Below are 19897 nucleotides of genomic sequence, written 5' to 3'. Positions count from 1 at the left end.
TCTGATGGTGACAGGGGGTGATATATTTGATGGTGGCAGGGGGTGATATGTCTGATGGTGGCAGGGGGTGATATGTCTGATGGTGGCAGGGGGCGATATGTCTGGTGGTGGCAGGGGGTGATATGTCTGGTGGTGGCAGGGGGTGATATGCCTGGTGGTGGCAGAGGGTGATGATTGGCTGTAGTGGGTGATGGTGGCAGGGGGTGATGTCTGATGGTTGGCAGGGGGTGATGGGTAATGATGGTGGCAGGGGGTGATGGGTAATGATGGTGGCAGGGGGTGATGGGTAATGATGGTGGCAGGGGGTGATTTGTCTGATGGGTGGCAGGGGGTGATGATGGTTGTAGTGGGTGATAGTGGCAGGGGGTGATGGTGGTTGTGATGACTGATGGTGGCAGGGGGTGATGTCTGATGGTGGCAGGGGGTGATGGGTAATGATGGTGGCAGGGGTGATGTCTGATGGTGGCAGGGGGTGATGGGTAATGATGGTGGCAGGGGTGATGTCTGATGGTGGTAGGGGGTGATGATGGTTGTAGTGGGTGATGGTGGCAGGGGGTCTTTAAAATTGGGAACATAAATTCTGGGATCCTAGTAGGATCCTAGTAGCTACCAGGGATTTCCCCTCCCCTTTCTGTGGTGGTTATGGAACAAAAGTGAAGGGTAAATCTAGCCAGGCTAATATATATGACAGTAGATACTAGACAGATGTCTAATCAAATCCAGGAAAACCGATAAATAAAATAATCAGAATAATTGTAATAAAAATATTCAATAATCAGGCTGCAGCCCCCCAAAAACAAATCCCCATAGGAGATAGTAAAAGGACTGGATGAACGTGTGGAGGGGTAGTGGCGCTGCCCTACCTGCAACTGGGCACAGCAATAATTGTGAACAGTAACCCAAATGGGTGTGAGGTGATGTGTAGTGGTCAGTACAGTAAGTAAACCAGACCTGTATACCGACAAAATATTAGGTGAAAATACAATATTAAAAAATTATAACATAAAATGCCCCACCACATATAAATATGTGTTATGGGGTGGGGATATATGCAAATATCACTGGTAGGCTATAAACTAGCCTGTGAAGATTCCAATGTGCTATAAGTAAAACAATAATGCAAATACATATACATGTGACAAAAGAAAAGCATGTAGCCAAAATATAAAATTGTGGTACTTATAAAAAATATATAAAAATGTATATATAGTAATAGTCCAATAATGTGCTTATATAGAAAAAATATAGAAAAAATATAATCCAGCAATATGGATGCGGTGAAAGTACTTTTTACAGCAATAATATGAAAAAAGCCATCCAGGGGGTGATAAAGTCCGTGCTGTGATAGGTGCACCTGTGAAGGTGAGTGCTCAGGTATGCAGTAGTGGAACTTGCACGCAGTGTTCACGGTGCTCCCCCTTGTGGGTCCCCACTTACCAGAGGCACTAACCCCTGCAGGGGTAAAGTGCAAAGTAGTCAGCCTCGGACGGCTCAGTGGTCTCCCGTAGTTCCTCAGTTGTACTTGGGACCTCCTAGATGTAGTAGTGGTGTGTTATCCGAATCCAAGGTGGGTAGTTGTTTTTTAAAAACCAGCAGCCCTCCGGAGAAAAAAACACACTGACATAGCGTGGTATGTTTGGAATAGGTGCTTGGTTTATTTAGCACTCACAAAAGCATGCAGGGTATATCAGAAAAATATATAAAAAATAGTAAAAAATATGAACATAAAAATAGGTTTAGAGCGGGGGTGGTTGCTCAAAGAGATAAAAGTTTGTTAAAAACAAAAAGATATCTGTGGAGCAGCTAACAGCCTGTTAGCATGGCTCCGTCGCTGCACTGGGTATGTCAGGAAGTATCGGCTATCGCCTGGGAGCGGCGTGCGTTCCACTGATACTCCAGCTAGAACCGGAAGTGCGTGCGTGTCTGCGTGTATCCGCTTTACACGTGTTTCGTCGTAAAGACGTATTACGACGAAACACGTGTAAAGCGGATACACGCAGACACGCACGCACTTCCGGTTCTAGCTGGAGTATCAGTGGAACGCACGCCGCTCCCAGGCGATAGCCGATACTTCCTGACATACCCAGTGCAGCGACGGAGCCATGCTAACAGGCTGTTAGCTGCTCCACAGATATCTTTTTGTTTTTAACAAACTTTTATCTCTTTGAGCAACCACCCCCGCTCTAAACCTATTTTTATGTTCATATTTTTTACTATTTTTTATATATTTTTCTGATATACCCTGCATGCTTTTGTGAGTGCTAAATAAACCAAGCACCTATTCCAAACATACCACGCTATGTCAGTGTGTTTTTTTCTCCGGAGGGCTGCTGGTTTTTAAAAAAACAACTACCCACCTTGGATTCGGATAACACACCACTACTACATCTAGGAGGTCCCAAGTACAACTGAGGAACTACGGGAGACCACTGAGCCGTCCGAGGCTGACTACTTTGCACTTTACCCCTGCAGGGGTTAGTGCCTCTGGTAAGTGGGGACCCACAAGGGGGAGCACCGTGAACACTGCGTGCAAGTTCCACTACTGCATACCTGAGCACTCACCTTCACAGGTGCACCTATCACAGCACGGACTTTATCACCCCCTGGAGGGCTTTTTTCATATTATTGCTGTAAAAAGTACTTTCACCGCATCCATATTGCTGGACCCCAGTTGGACATGGGTGACAAAAACTGATGGACTAAATAATCCGCCCTTATTATATCGAAAATAACAGAAATATGTTTCCTTACCTTTTAATATCTACCTTAAATCACATTGCTATTTGCCTAAATACTGAAATTTGCGCTTAAAGATGTAGTTTTGTAACTTTTGTAAACTGCCAGTAAAAACTTGGCTGTGCCAGTAAATGTTTGGTGTCCTGCCAGTAAATTTCAATCTGGTAGGTTGGCAACACTGGTGTGAGCAGAAAACTGCTGCTCTGTCATTGAGCTGACATCGGGCTCCTTGCTGCCACCTCTGGCCATTTCCTGCATGAGCACCCCTCTGTGTGTGGAAACAAGAGGTACCTTACAATTAAGGGCTGTTGTACAGGAGGGGGTGGGGTGGGTATGTGTGTGTACATGCTTGTGTTTGTGTACACAGACATCCCACCCTGCAAAAGCTGATATCAGGGAGGCGGCAAAGTCATTTCAGGGAGGTGACGCTTCGAGCCGCCACCGACCCCCAAGGAAATGCAGCTTTACCAGTGCCATTTAAATGCAGGTATGCTAGTGCCAAGTAAATGCAGCTTTACCAGTGCAAATTAAAGCGGAGTTCCACCCAGGAAAACAACATTTGGCCAAAAGTATTAAAAAAATAAAATAAAATAAAAGTGAAAAAAAAAAAAAATTATACTCACCCGAAATACCTGTTGCTATGCGGAAGTCCGTAATCTGCCTCTTCGGCACCGCGGAATGTTTTCTTCTTCTTCTCCTAGTGAATGGGGCGCGCTGCTTTCTGGGAACTGTGTGTGTTCTCAGAGAGCAGCCGCCCATTCACAAGCCGGCACGAGACTCACACAGGCGTAGTAGGAAATGGGCAGTGAAGCCGTAAGGCTTCACTGCCTGTTTCCCCTAGTGTGAATGGCGGCGCGGGACCTGCATCGATCGTGGGATCGGCATCGGGGGGGGGGCCATCAGCGCGGGCACGTAGGACAAGGTAAGTGTCCTTAGTAAATGTCAGCAGCTACACTGTTAGTAGCTGCTGACTTTAAAAAAAATAATAATTGCGGGTGGAATCCCGCTTTAAATGCAGCTTTACCAGTGCCAATTAAAAAACAGCTTTACTAGTGCCAATTCAATGCAGCTATACCAGTGCCAAATGCAGCTTTACCAGTGCTAAATGCAGCTATACCAGTGCCAATTAAATGCAGCCTGATCGGTGGCAAAGGAATCATCGGATCGTCCTGAGTGACACATGATGAGTCAGTGATGCGTGAGCTGAGAGATGTGGTGAGAGAGTGTCACTCTATCCACACTGCAGAACTCACACACTCTGGGGAGGACCAGCCTGTGCGCACCAGAGTCAGTGTGACTCAGGGTTGCCAACCTCCCCCACCATTTTTTACTGACAACACATGGAAAATTTAGTGGCGAAGCACATTTTTTTACTGGAAACCGGAGAAACTAAAGAATTCTTATTGAAAACTAACACAGTGAATATTTGAACAGTATAAACATGATATGGAAACACTGGCACTAGCTATAACAAAGTCATTTGCTTGATTTAGGCCCGGTTCACACTGATGCGAGTTCATTACGAATGTGATGCATCAAAAAACATTCTAAATTTGCATGTCATCCATAAAGTCATTGTTTTCAATGACGGTCGTTCACATACATGCGTTGCGATTCCTCTATGAATGCGATGCGATAGAAAAAAGGGTCTTGTGCGTGTTTACAGCGTTGCGTTGTGAATTCAACCACACTACTCTCCACGAAAACCAGGAAGTACACAGGAAGTTAACACCTTTTTTTTTACATTATGATTCTATTGGCTAGAAAATCAATCGCAGCTATGTCCAACTCCTGAAATTTGAGTTAAAATTGCGGTAAATTCGCACCTCACATAGGACAAAAAAACGGAACAAATTCACAGCGCAGCAGTGTGAACCGAGCCTTATGCCGCGTACACACGACCGTTTTTTGGGTTCTAAAAAATGACGTTTTTTTTTATGTCATTAAAAACGATCGTGTGTGGGCTCCAGAGCATTTTTCACAATCTAAAAAATGGGCATTAAAAAATTTCGAACATGCTCTATTTTTTCACGACGTTTTTAACTTTGTCGTTTTTAAGGTTGTAAAAAATGGTCGTGGGTGGGCTTTAACGACGTGAAAAAAACACGCATGCTCAGAAGCAAGTTATGAGACGGGAGCGCTCGTTCTGATAAAACTAGCACACTCATCACGCTGTAACAGACTGAAAAGCGCAAATCGTCTTTTACTAACACAAAATCAGCTAAAGCAGTTCAAAGGGTGGCGTCATCCGAATGAACTTCCCCTTTATAGTGCCGTCGTACGTGTTGTAAGTCACCGCGCTTTGCTAGAGCATTTTTTTTTCTTTTTTTTTTAACGATCGTGTGTAGGCAAGGCCGTTTTAATGATCGGGTTGAAAAAAACATAATTTTTTCTAGACCCTTAAAAATGTTGTTTTTTTAGAACCCGAAAAACGGTCGTATTGACTTAAAAAGTCAATACAGCATGAAATTATCAGCCCCTGATATTTCATTGAGTGCCTAAGGCTGCATTCACACCTGAGCGTAGCGTTTTGCGGCGTTTTTTACCGCGATTTGCCGCAACAAAACGTGGCGTTTTTTACCGCGATTTTGTACAGGTCTAGGGTCACCAATGTAAAACGCCCAAATTCGAGCGAAAAAAAAAGGGTCCAGAACTTGTTTGGGCTTCAGGCGTTCGGCGTCAGGCGTTTTGTAGTGAAGATGTGAACCATCTCCATAGAGAATAATGTATTTTTTCCCCTCTAGCGTTTTGGGGCGTCGCGCTTCAGGCGACAAAACGTTCAGGTGTGAATGGGCACTAACTGACCCCCGTGGGTCCATCTTTCTGGTAAGCGGACATCATTTTCCTCTTTGGGATAGATGTTACCTGCCAGTTGATTGGCTCTTCACAAACATATGCTGCTGAAGGAGAAAGTTTCTGAGAGCCAGTTTTTTGATGGTTCCCGGATAGGACTCACTCACTATTTGTTTGCACAGCCTGTTGATATTTATCATGGGACATTTGAATTTATTGTTATCATTACCAATTTAATTCACATTTTTTATATATACTTCTTTGATGTTTGATAGTAGCGCACTTTTTTCTTTGTTTAGACCTGATATTTACTGGCAGTTGTAAAAAAAAATAAAAAGAAAAAAGAAAAAGAATCAGATTTTTACAAACTGTCAGTAAATTTACTGGCGGTTGGCAACCCTGGTGTGATTCCTTCTCACACAGACTGGTCTTACTAGCGAGGGGGAGGACCTCTGTTATCATCATTGACATCAAGATGTCGGGTTCTCACTGCTGGCAGTTGCAGACTGTGGCAGTGGACGGTATTATTATTTTATATATATATTTTTTTTTCAATTCAATTTGTTTAAAAAAAATAAAATTACAATGCTTTTTGGCAGGGGCGGCGCCAGTTGGGTTCTTGGGTGTGCTGAAGCTCCCCCAAAAATCTTCAAGCACCCTCATAGCACCCCCAAAATTTTCACAGAGGTACAGTTACAAGATTTAAAATAAATGTATTTGGTACCTGCTGTGAATCCTGTCTGCAAGAGGCTAGGGACTCTTTTGTAAAGTGGAGGGATATAGCTGAATAAGCTGCTAATGATCAGTTAGACCCGGCAGGGGCGGGGTGGTGAGCCTGCATCAGTGGCGGATTGATCCAGTGCTGGTAGTGCAGGCATTTGCCGGTGAATTTGGATGGAAGCAGTCGAGAGAGCCCAGCCCTGTGCAGTGTCCCAGGAACCTGGAGGAAGCAGGTATTAGATGAGGAGAGAAGCTGTGTTTTCTTATATGGTGGGAGGGAGCAGAACTAGTGCATTGCAGTCTGCACACTCTGCAGGGCTGACTGAGCCTGCCAGTGTCAGAGGACAAGATGGCTGTGTGTGTCACATGGTGTGGTCCGAGGAGGAAGGCTAAGGAGGAGTGAGGCTGATTACTGCTGCAGGCATTTTGTTTTTAAAGCTGCTGAGCCTGAAAGGGAGGTGGACTTTCCAGTCCTCTGATCTATAGCAGCATGCACTGACAGACACACACAGGCACTGACTGAGGAGCATGCCGGTTCTGGAGCTGTGGTCACTCTTAGGGAAATCCTCTGATATCAGCCCTCTTATTGGGCTTGGGCACATGTATTAGAATGCCACGCAGATGAGTGCCTGTTACTTACAGTGGCCAAATGATGATCAGATGCCTCCATAATAGTACACCATTAGACTCTATGAGGTCACTGCTGTGCTGTGGGCACTGTGTATGGGGTCACAGTTGTGCTGTGGGCACTGTGTATGGGGTCACAGTTGTGCTGTGGGCACTGTGTATGGGGTCACCGCTGTGCTGTGGGCACTGTGTATGGGGTCACCGCTGTGCTGTGGGCACTGTGTATGGGGTCACCGCTGTGCTGTGGGCACTGTGTATGGGGTCCACTCTGCTGCTCTGGGCACTCACTGTAAGGGGGAGCTCTCCTGCTCTGAGCACTCTGCCGCGTACACACGATTATTTTTCGGCATGTAAAAAACAACGTTTTTAAAAAATTTAATTTAAAATGATCGTGTGTGGGCGTCGCATCATTTTTCGGGTTCTGAAAAAATATTTTTTCCCGAACATGCTGCATTTTTTAACAACGTTTTAAACTATGTCGTTTTTCGGGTTGTAAAAAATGATCGCGTGTGGGCTAAAACGACGTTAAAAACCGTGCATGCTCAGAAGCAAGTAATGCGATGGGAGCACTCGTTCAGGTAAAACTGCGATTCGTAATGGAGTAATAAGCACATTCATCACGCTGTAACAGACAGAAAAGCGCGAATTGTCTTTTACTAACACAGAATCGGCTAAAGCAGCCCCAAGGGTGGCATCATCCGCATGGAACTTCCCCTTTATAGTGCCGTCGTACGTGTTGTACTTCACCGCGCTTTGCTAGAGCATTTTTTTAAAACGATGGTGTGTGGGCAACGTCGTTTTAATGATGAAGTTCTAAATGCCGAAAAAATTTTTTTTTTTTTTTTCATGCCGAAAAATGATCGTGTGTACACGGCATCAGGGGCCACTTTTCTGCTCTGGCACTTTAAAGAGGGAACTCTCCTGCTGTGGGCACTCTATGGCAGTGTTTCTCAACTCAGTCCTCAAGGCACACCAACAGGTCATGTTTTCAGGATTTCCCTCAGATGAAACGGCTGTGGTAATTAATAAGGCAGCGAAACCTTGAGGACTGGAGTTGAGAAACACTGCTCTAAAGGGCGCTCTCCTGCTGTTGGCCCTCTAAATGGAGCACTCTCCTGCTCTGGGCCCTCTGAAGGAAGCACTCTTGCTGTGGGCCTTCTAAAGGGAGCACTCTCTTGATCCTCTAAAGGAGGCGCTCTCTTGCTCTGGGCCCTCTGAAGGGGGTGCTCTCTTGCTCTGGGCCCTCTGAAGGGGGCGCTCTCTTGCTGTGGGCCCTCTGAAGGGGGCGCTCTCTTGCTGTGGGCCCTCTGAAGGGGGCGCTCTCTTGCTGTGGGCCCTCTGAAGGGGGCGCTCTCTTGCTGTGGGCCCTCTGAAGGGGGCTTTCTCTTGCTGTGGGCCCTCTGAAGGGGGCGCTCTCTTGCTGTGGGCCTTCTGAAGGGGGCGCTCTCTTGCTGTGGGCCCTCTGAAGGGGGCGCTCTCTTGCTGTGGGCCCTCTGAAGGGGGCGCTCTCTTGCTGTGGGCCCTCTGAAGGGGGCGCTCTCTTGCTGTGGGCCCTCTGAAGGGGGCGCTCTATTGCTGTGGGCCCTCTAAGACCCCTTTCACACTGAAGTGTTTTAGCGTTAAAAATGGCGCTATTAAAACACTCTCCATGCATCTCAATGGACCCTTTCACACTGAGTCCTGCAAGCAGCATCTTTGGAGCAGCTTTTGGGCGCTGAAAAAAACGATCCAAAAACGCCTCTCTCCATTGAAATTAATTGAAAGCGCTGTAAAAACGCCTTGCCCTTTCACACTGAGGCACTGCAAAAACGCCCTACGTTAGGGTCTTAGCGGTGCTTTACCAGCACATTGGGATTGCAAATGAGGCTTTGCTCGAATAACGCTCAAACGCCCCAGTGTGAAAGGGGCCTAAAGGGGGCACTCTGCTGCTCGGGGCACTCTATGGGGTCACTCCTGCTCTCCACTGTATGCTGCTCACTGTTATGCTGTACTGGGTGTTCCGTCTGGCCCTGACATGTACTAGGGGTTATCATTGCTGGCCCTAATACATGTTGGGGTTTATCAACGCTGGTTCCATTAGGGCTTCTTTTACTCCAACAATCAATTCTGTGTGCCGAAGGCCCTATTTTGTCTATACAATGGGAGAGACCATGGAAAAACACCCACTTTTTGACCACGCCCACAGGAGGGCGACTTGTGCCGGATTAGCACCACCACTTATACTTTCAGCACCCCAAAAAACAATGTCTGGAGCCGCCCCTGCTTTTTTTTGGGGGGGGGGGGGCAGGGGAGAGTGGTGTCGGTAGTTTTTTATTTTTAATTTTTTTTGTAGATTTTTTTTTATTTTTGACTTTTTTTTTTTTTTTAGCTTTTTGGAGGCTTTGGTGAGATGTCAGGGGTCTAAACAGACCCCTGACATCTCCCCTTTAAGACAGACACATTCCCCAGTCACTTTCTCAGCACTAAAGATGAATGAACAGGAGTCAGAGGATGTCAGCACCTGTCACTCCATAGAGAAGAATGGAGGGTCCAATTGGGTCTGCCTGAAAAGCTGACGTGCTGACCCAATCAGTCCACTCATGTGAAAGGGGCCTAATGGTGAACTCACATCAGTGTGCTGCAGTTTGGCCACAGTGTGATTGTATGAGCAGTTAACATGTGGTTTATGGTACGCTACTAATTATTTTAGGACATGAGTTTTTGTACTCATGAAAGTAGCATGCTACATATTTGATGCATGCTACATATTTGATGTGCTGTTAGAAAACGCTGCCTAATAGAATTCAATGGGAGCGCACCTAAAACCACATGTAAAACACACATACAATCACACCGCGGCCAAATTGCAGCCCCCCTATGTGAGCCAACCGCTCCTGGGAGGCCACGCAAGGCCCATAGCCAAGAGAAGGCTATAAGCAGAGGCGGCTCTATAATTAGGCAAATTAGGCGATTGCCTTAGGCCTCGCCCACAGAAAAGGCCTCGCCGTCGCCTAATTTGCCTTTGTGTGACTTGTGTCATATTGTTGTGCACTGCACAGTGCGGGACAGACAGGGGCTCGCAAGCGGCGCATGAGCGGGTGGCTGGCGCGCAACTGAAAAAGCTGCAGACTGAGGGAGCTGACCTGAGCCACCGCCGCGTTCCGGGGCGGCAGACGAGGCGGGCGAACAAGTGGCAATGCGATCATTCCTGGGGTGGATGGTGGGCAGGCTCAGGCTGCCTGCGTCCTATAGCGGGCTCCCGGGCTCCACCTAAAATCGGCGATGGCGGCCCCAGTGCATGGCGGGAGTTGTAGTTCTCCCACAGAGCACAGACTTCAACTTGGCCGTATGGTGCCTGTGCTCTTCAGAGAGACTACAACTCCCAGATTGCACTGCAGGTCAGACTCAGAGAGCGGGACAGATAGAAGTTGCTTCTCACTCAGAGTCCTGACCTGCTGCCTTTAGTCGTGAAGGGAGGACCAAGTCACCAAGCAGGTGAGGAGCAGAAGGTGGTTATATATATATATATATATATAAACTACAATAATGCATCCCCAGGTTAAAGTGGAGGTTCACCTAATGACAATCGGCTGTTTTTTTTTTCTCCCGTACATACCATATTTTCACCGCCACTTCCGGGTATGTCGTCTGCGGAACTGGGCGTTCCTATCTGATTGACAGGCTTCCGACCGTCGCATACTGCACATCACGAGTTGCCAAAAGAAGCCGAACGTCGTGCGCAAGCGCCGCACCGACGTTCGGCTTCTTTCGGCAACTCGTGACGCGCTGTATGCGACGGTCGGAAGCCTGTCAATCAGATAGGAACGCCCAGTCCCGCAGACGACATACCCGGAAGTGGCGGTGAAAATACGGTATGTACGGGGGAAAAAAAACAGCCGATTGTCATTAGGACAACTCGGCTGAATGTAATGTTAAAAATGTATTTTGGGTGAACCCCCGCTATCTCTGCAATCTGCATGGGCTATTATGAATTCTGTTGGAGGAGTTTATTTCTTCATGATAAGTGCTTCTTTTCTCAAATAAATAATTTTAATTGGTCTCCTCATCATTGTCTGTAGTGTACTTTGTCACAGTGGCAACTTTTGATGGGCACAGTGGCAGCGTTTGATGGGCACGGTGGCTGCGTTTGATGGGCACGGTGGCTGCGTTTGATGGGCACGGTGGCTGCGTTTGATGGGCACGGTGGCTGCGTTTGATGGGCACGGTGGCTGCGTTTGATGGGCACGGTGGCTGCGTTTGATGGGCACGGTGGCTGCGTTTGATGGGCACGGTGGCTGCGTTTGATGGGCACGGTGGCAGCGTTTGATGGGCACGGTGGCAGCGTTTGATGGGCACGGTGGCAGCGTTTGATGGGCACGGTGGCAGCGTTTGATGGGCACGGTGGCAGCGTTTGATGGGCACGGTGGCAGCGTTTGATAGGCACGGTGGCAGCGTTTGATGGCACGGTGGCAGCGTTTGATGGGCACGGTGGCAGCGTTTGATGGGCACGGTGGCAGCGTTTGATGGGCACGGTGGCAGCGTTTGATGGGCACGGTGGCAGCGTTTGATGGGCACGGTGGCAGCGTTTGATGGGCACGGTGGCAGCGTTTGATGGGCACGGTGGCTGCAATTGATGGGCACAGTGAGGCTGCAATTGATGGGGTTTTTTTTTCAGTTTGTTTGTGCCCCCCCAAAAAAATTTGGAGCACCAGCTGCCACTGGATGGGATCATCATTGTGCCCTACTCCTTACTTGTTGAATGACAAGCTGAGGGCATGTACATTCCAGTTGAATGAGGCTGGCTGCTGTTGTTCAAACTGGAGGGCTTATTTTTTTTTTTTTTTTTTTAAATTATTTATCTTGCGTCAGTTCTGCTTTCAAAATTAACCCTAAGCAAACATCTATTCAAACTAGGGGTGCAACGGATCAAAAAACTCACGGATCGGATCGATCCTCGGATCAGGAGTCACGGATCGGATCATTTTCGGATCAGCAAAAAAAAAAAAAAAAAAAGACAAATCTTGTTACACCCACCAGAGTTTTAGATTTCACAGTTCTTCTCAACACAAAACTGAGCTTATGTGCTTAAATACAGTGTTTGGAAATCCGACGGACTGTTTATTGCTAATATGACAGAACACCTCTTGATTTTCACATTTAAACAGTCCGTCAGATTTACAAATACTGTATTTAAGCGTATAAGCTCTGTTTTGTGTTGAAATAACTGCATCTCGCAATACTTATATGTGCAGCCAAGTGGAAGTCGCAGCCCCATGTACGAAAGTGGTGTCACCAGTTCCCTACTGTGACCTGAACTATCCCAATCATCAGATCCCTTTAGTGTCATTGATCGGCGGGCTGAGTGTCTAGTGAAAATCCCCCCTATGTGCTCAGTCCATACAGATCCCCCCGATCGCCTCCTCTCTCTTCTCTGGCAAGCAGCAGGATGCCCAGTGAGGCGGCGGCAGCGGCTCCCCGTGTGGATTCCTCAAGGTGCAGCATGGAGCTCATTGCTGGGCTGTTAGGAGTCAATGACGTATTGAGCTCAAGTGCCCACAAACTTCCGAGGAGCAGCCTGCATCCCCCGCGCCGGGTGGACCTTCGATAGCTAGACCGAAGCCGCGGCCTTTCCTATGGACCGGGAGGCCCGTGGATCGCCGTGTGTCCCGACCTGAAGGTGCTGATCCATACGGATCAGTTGCACCCCTAGTGACAATACTTGATGTCTTCCCACTGTCATATGGCATTCTTGTGCCACATTGCCTACACACCGTCACGGTTTTATCCACTAACCTCTTTCCTTCATCATTATATTTGACATGGAAGACAAAATGCTCCCATACAGGGGATTTAAATGACGCGGGGCATTCAAGCTCCTCCATTCGCCATGACCACGCTGTGTGTGAACTGAACATGCGCAAATTATTATTATTATTTTTTTTTTTTTAGAAAACAATCCTCGGATCACGTGTGTGCGGTTCGGATCAATCTTTTTCGGTTCGGATCACGGATCAATGACGATCCGTTGCACCCCTAATTCAAACACACATATGTGAAATGTTTCCTCTACCAATAGATTTATAGTTCTGTGCAGCTATTTTTGTGATTCATATTCCTCTCCCAGACAGTACACCCATAATGGTGTACCAGTATCACCTTCTCTATTACAGTTAAGTAATACAGACGTGTTACTTACCCTCTCCCTAAACCTGCTGACGATGAAGAAGCATTACACTGATAAATTATCAATTATGCTCATGGCTGCACAGTCTCTGACCGTCTCCTGTATCATTGGCTGCACAGTCTCTCACCATCTCCTGTATCATTTTCCGCACAGTCTCTCACCATCTCCTGCATCTTTGTGGTGTGATTGTCTGTCAGCATCCTGTCTGTGGCTCCAACTTTTCATACCGTGTTAGCCAGGTAAGAGTTTGCTTGTCATTACCATAATAAAACCATCTCCTGTATCATTGTCTGCACAGTCTCTGACCGTCTCCTGTATCATGGCCGCAGTCTCTGACCATCTTCTGTATCATTGGCCGCACAGTCTTTGACCGTCTCCTGTATCATGGCCACACAATCTCTGACCGTCTCCTGTATCATGGCCACACAGTCTGACCGTCTCCTGTATGATGGCCACACAGTCTGACCATCTCCTGTATCATGGCCACACAATCTCTGACCGTCTTGTATCATGGCCACACAATCTCTGACCGTCTTGTATCATGGCCACACAATCTCTGACCGTCTCCTGTATCATGGCCACACAGTCTGACCATCTCCTGTATCATGGCCACACAATCTCTGACCGTCTTGTATCATGGCCACACAATCTCTGACCGTCTTGTATCATGGCCACACAATCTCTGACCGTCTTGTATCATGGCCGCACAGTCTCTGACCGTCTCCTGTATCATGGCCACACAGTCTGACCCTCTCCTGTATCATGGCCGCACAATCTCTGACCGTCTTGTATCATGGCCGCACAATCTCTGACCGACTTGTATCATGGCCGCACAGTCTCTGACCATCTCCTGTATAATTTTCCGCACAGTCTATGACCATCTCCTGCATCTTTCTGGCGTGATTGTCTGTCAGCACCCTGTCTGTGGATCAAACGTTTCATACCGTGTTAGCCAGGTAAGAGTTTGCTTGTCATTACCATAATAAAACCATCTCCTGTATCATTGTCTGCACAGTCTCTGACCGTCTCTTGTATCATTGTCTGCATAGTCTCTGACCGTCTCCTGTATCATTGTCTGCACAGTCTCTGACCGTCTCCTGTATCATGGATGTGAGGTCGGTGACTGTCCTTTAGCTGGGTTGGACTGTCCCTCAGGTGGATTGGACTGTTCCTTATATAGGACTGTCTCTTAGGTGGATTGGATTGTTACAGTCCCATAGCTGGATTGAACTGTCACACTCCCATCGCTGGATTGGACTGTCCCTTAGCTAATTAGACTGTCCCTCTGCTGGATTGGACTGTCCCTCAGCTGGATTGGACTGTCTCTTAGGTGGATTTGATTGTCACAGTTCCATAGCTGGATTGAACTGTCACACTCCCATAGCTGGATTGGCCTGTCCCTCATCTGATTGGGCTGTCCTTTGGCTGGATTGGACTGTCCCTTAGATGGGTCGGACTGTCCCTCAGCTGGATTGGACTGTCTCTTAGGTGGATTGAATTGTCACAGTCCCATAGCTGGATTGAACTGTCACACTCCCATAGCTGGATTGGCCTGTCCCTTATCTGATTGGACTGTCCCTTGGCGTTTTTTTTTTAGAGCGTTTTTGGAGCGTTATTCGAGCGAAGCCTCATCTGCAATCCCAATGTGCTGGTAAAGCACCGCTAAGACCCTAACATTTTAGGGCGTTTTTGCAGTGCCTCAGTGTGAAAGGGTAAGGCGTTTTTACAGCGCTTTCCAATTCATTTCAATGCAGAGGGGCGTTTTTGGAGCGTTTTTTTTTTTCAGCGCCCAAAAGCTGCTCCAAAGATGCTGCTTGCAGGACTCAGTGTGAAAGGGTCCATTGAGATGCATGGGGAGCGTTTTATGAGCGCTATTTTCAACGCTAAAACGCTGTAAAAACGCTTTAGTGTGAAAGGGGTCTTAGGTGGATTGAACTGTCATACTCCCATAGCTGGATTGGGCTGTCCCTCATCTGATTGGACTGTCCCTTGGCTGGATTGGACTGTCTCTTAGATGGGTCGGACTGTCCCTTAGATGGGACTGTTTCTTAGGTGGATTGGACTGTCTCTTAGGTGGATTGGATTGTCAAAGTCCCATAGCTGGATTGAACTGTCACACTCCCATAGCTGGATTGGCCTGTCCCTCATCTGATTGGACTGTCCCTTGGCTGGATTGGACTGTCCCTTGGCTGGATTGGACTGTCCCTTGGCTGGATTGGACTGTCCCTTGGCTGGATTGGACTGTCCCTTAGATGGGACTGTTTCTTAGCTGGATTGGACTGTCTCTTAGGTGGATTGGATTGTCAGTCCCATAGCTGGATTGAACTGTCGCACTCCCTTAGCTGGATTGGACTATCCCTTAGATGGATTGGACTATCCCTTAGATGGATTGGACTATCCCTTAGATGGATTGGACTATCCCTTAGATGGATTGGACTATCCCTTAGATGGATTGGACTATCCCTTAGATGGGTTGGACTATCCCTTAGATGGGTTGGACTATCCCTTAGATGGGTTGGACTATCCCTTAGATGGGTTGGACTGTCCCTTAGCTGGATTGGACTGCCCTATAGCTGGATTGGATTGTCACAGTCCCATAGCTGGGTTGGACTGTCCCTCAGCTGGTTTGGACTGTCCCTCAGCTGGTTTGGACTGTCCCTCAGCTGGTTTGGCCTGTCCCTCAGCTGGATTGGCCTGTCCCTCAGCTGGATTGGCCTGTCCCTCAGCTGGATTGGCCTGTCTCTCAGCTGGATTGGCCTGTCTCTCAGCTGGATTGGCCTGTCTCTCAGCTGGATTGGCCTGTCTCTCAGCTGGATTGGCCTGTCTCTCAGCTGGATTGGCCTGTCTCTCAGCTGGATTGGCCTGTCTCTCAGCTGGATTGGCCTGTCTCTCAGCTGGATTGGCCTGTCTCTCAGCTGGATTGGCCTGTCTCTCAGCTGGGTTTGACTGTCCCTCAGCTGGGTTTGACTGTCCCACAGAACGGACTACCTCTTAACTGGATTGGACTGCCTCCTTAGCTTTTTGTCAGATATACACTGAAAAACTCATTATACAAGTACCCTTGTTAACCAGTGTATTTGTTTGCTTATAAAGGGTGTGACAACATCAAGTGATTTAGCATGAAAACAGTCTGACCAATTGAGAGACCAGAAGCAGAAATTACTTCAATCAATTCAATTCTGTTCCAGCATTGGTCTTTTTACCATTTTGTTTGTTTATTTTGTTCTAAAATTGTGTGTTACTACACTGTGTGTAATTACTAGATTAGCAGAATTTAAATTTGTTTTCCATAAATTTAAAACAAATATGCATAAAAGTGGAAGAGAACGTGACAAAGGGCGAAAATTTGAATCTGGTCACCAAAAAAGAAAAAAGAATATTGCTTTTGAGGAATGCAAACAAGAGTTGCGTGGCTCTATGCATACGTTTTTGAAGACAGGCAAGATAAGTACAAGTCAAGAGGTGCCTGAGCATGAACATGATACGATGGAATCAGTTTTGACTGAAAGAGAAGATGATTCACAGCCAAGCACTGTCACTGAATCTGTTTTATTCAGAAAGGACCAGTAAGGGAAGAAAAGGTAACTTTTCCATTAGACAGTGGAAAAATAAATTTTTCTAACTTTCATTACACCAGGGTTCTAAGCAACAAGGAAACACAAGACAGGCGCTGGTTAGTTTATTCCAGAAGCAAGGACTGTGTTTTCTGTTTTGCCTGTCGTTTATTCTCACCATTACGGAACGCTTTAGTGTCTAATGGCTGCAATGACTGGAAGAACCTGAGCAATCGTCTTGGTCTGCATGAAAACAGTTCTGACCACTTAGAGAACATAATCACATGGATGGAAACTGAGAAAAAATTTAGATGTGGGAAAACTATTGATGCATCGGTGCAAAAGCAAATACTCCTGGAAAAGCAACGTTGGCGTGAAATTTTGGAAAGGCTTATAGCCACTGTTCAATTCTTGTCATGCCATAACTTACCATTTCGAGGACACAGATAATTTAGAGGAAGAGAATAGTGGTAATTTTATTGATCTGATAAAACTTTGTGCAAGGTTTGATCCTGTTCTTCGTGAACACTTGCAACGAATTGAAGAGAAGCGCATTCACAACCATTACTTGGGAAAAAACATACAAAATGAACTCATTTCATTGATGGCCAAACTTGTCAAGCAAAAAGTAATTGAAAAGATTCTTCAAGCAAAATATTATTCAATAATTCTGGATTGCACTAGGGATGTGAGTCACGTTGAACAGATGACTGTGGTTTTACGATATGTTGATGAAAAATCAGGAGATGTTGACGAGCATTTTATTGGATTTTTACCAGTTGAGAAAACGACAGCTGAAGAGCTAACTAAAACCATACTGCTGGAAATTGAGGAATCAGGTTTGGACATCAAAAATTGCCGTGGTCAAGGATATGACAATGGAGCAAACATGCAAGGGGAGAAAAGTGGTGTAAAAACTAGGATATTAAATATCAATCCTTTAGCTTTTTTTTACACCCTGTGGTTGTCATAGTTGGAATTTGGTTCTGGGTGATGCAGCAGCATCTTGTGTAAAAGCCAAATTATTTTTTGGGGTTTTGCAAAGACTTTAGACATTATTTTCTGGCTCATCCAATAGATGGGCAATTTTAAAAGAGAAGGTACCGTATTTATCGCGGTATAACGCGCTCTGGCGTATACCGCGCACCCCCAAAGTGGCCCCCAATCCTGTGGGAAAAAAAGATTTTTTGTTTTTTTGTACTTACAGTTTTGGTGTCTTGCGCGGCGTCCATCTGCGGCCTCGTCGGGTCCGGCGTCCATCTGCGGCCTCGTCGGGTCCGGCGTCCTTCTGCGGCTTCGGGTGTCCGTCTTCGGCGGGTCGGGCGTCCATCTTCGGCGGGTCCGGTGTCCATCTTCGGCGGGTCCGGTGTCCATCTTCGGCGGGTCCGGCGTGCTTCTGCGGCGTCCTCCCGCTCGTTTCCCGCCACGACTTTGAATACTGCGCCCGCATATAGCGAGCGCAATACACTCGTGAATCTTCGGGCAGGCTCGGGCGCCTCTCGCACTGACGTCCTGTACGCTCAGGACGTCAGTACGAGAGGCGCCGAGACTGCCCGAAGATTCACGAGTGTACTGCGCTCGCTATATGCGGGCGCAGTATTCAAAATCGTGGCGGGAAAGCGGGTATCGGCGTATATCGCGCACCCACGATTTTGCCCTGATTTTCAGGGCAAAATAGTGCGCGGTATACGCCGATAAATACGGTAAATATTACCCTCAAACCATTGTCAGAAACCAGATGGGAGTGCAGAGTTGAAAGTGTAAAGGCTGTCCGTTACCAGCTAAAAGAAATCGCTGAGTGCCTGGAAGAGATGACACAGAAGAATGCTGATATTGCTTTCTGTAGTGAATGTAATTCACTAAAAGAAGAAATTTTGTCATACGAGTTTGTTCTGTCATTAATTGTATGGTATGAGATTTTAGTCAAAATCAACCTTATCAGCAAAGTGTGGCAAAAGTCTTGTATGCAGCTGGACACTGCAGTAAAACATTTGGAGGCATTCCTGTGCTGGCTGAAAGAATATCGAGAAAATGGCTTTAATTCTGCCATTGTTACTGCAAGAGAAATTGCTGAAGAAATGGACATCCCAAGAGAATTTCGACAGTGCAGGATACGCAGGACCAAAAGGATGTTTGATTATGAGTGTCCAGATGAAGCAGTTGTTCGCCCTGCAGACAGGTTTAGAGCAGAATATTTCAATGTTATTGTTGACAAGATTCATGCTAGTGCTGAGCCTCGCTTTGAAGGTTTAAAAGGCTATGTTAGCAATTTTGGATTTTTATATGATATCTCCTCTTTATGCATGAAATCTGAGAAAGACCTATTAGAAAACTGCAAAGAACTTGAAGCCCTACTTACTTTACCCAATTCTTCTGATTCTGACATAAGAGGTCTGGAATTGTATGAAGAGCTACGAATGTGTATACGTACTGTACCTCCAAAATTGGATATGTCCGGTTCCTTGAAATACCTGATTGATAACAATTTAACTGATGTTTATCCAAACATCTATGTTGCTTTAAGAGTCATCTTAACAATTCCAGTTACTGTTGCATCAGCTGAGAGGAGCTTTTCAAAACTAAAATTAATAAAAACATACTTCAGATCAACTATGAGCCAAGAGAGATTATCTGCCTTAGCAGTTTTGTCCATTGAACGTGATTTGGCTTCAAAATTAAATTATTCATCTGTGATAGATGAATTTACAACTGCAAAATGTAGGAGAATGTTTTGAAACTTCTGATATTGAAACATTAAAAAAAATGTACTACTGTTAAAACTTCCCAGGGGGTTTGTGTATGAGACCCAACTATAGTTAGCACATATATTGTGGTATTGTATATTGAAACACAGTTTTTTTTTTTTGTTTTTTGTTTTTATTTTGATTGGCTTTCAGTCAGTAAGAGAAAGGACCCTGGCATAAGTCTATTCTAATAGGGCACTCTTACACCAGGCTGTTTTCCTGCAGGCACCCTAAACAGACACCTGTTCAGAATTCACAGCCATTTGTTGGAGCAGCACCATGGTAGTTGCAGATCAAACAGAAGCATCTTCATTGGCTGTACAGGATAGGAGCATTACATTTCACTTTAAAGCTGTCAGCAGATTGGCCTCTACAAACTCGACAGTGTCTAAAAATGGAGAGCAACTAAGGATGTGCAAAGCGGGGTGAGACACTGTACTACTACATTTTAAACAGTATAGACACTTAATTGTAAACATTTTCATAGCTATACCTGAAAAGGGGTCTTGAAGGGATCTAGCAGGACTTAATTTTCTGACTAAAGTTCCAATTTAAGTTTT

This window comes from Rana temporaria, chromosome 2 (assembly GCF_905171775.1).
Source record: "Rana temporaria chromosome 2, aRanTem1.1, whole genome shotgun sequence".
Lineage (NCBI taxonomy): Eukaryota > Metazoa > Chordata > Amphibia > Anura > Ranidae > Rana > Rana temporaria.
The sequence above is the reverse complement of the archived record's forward strand: the minus strand, read 5'-3'. Positions refer to the sequence as shown.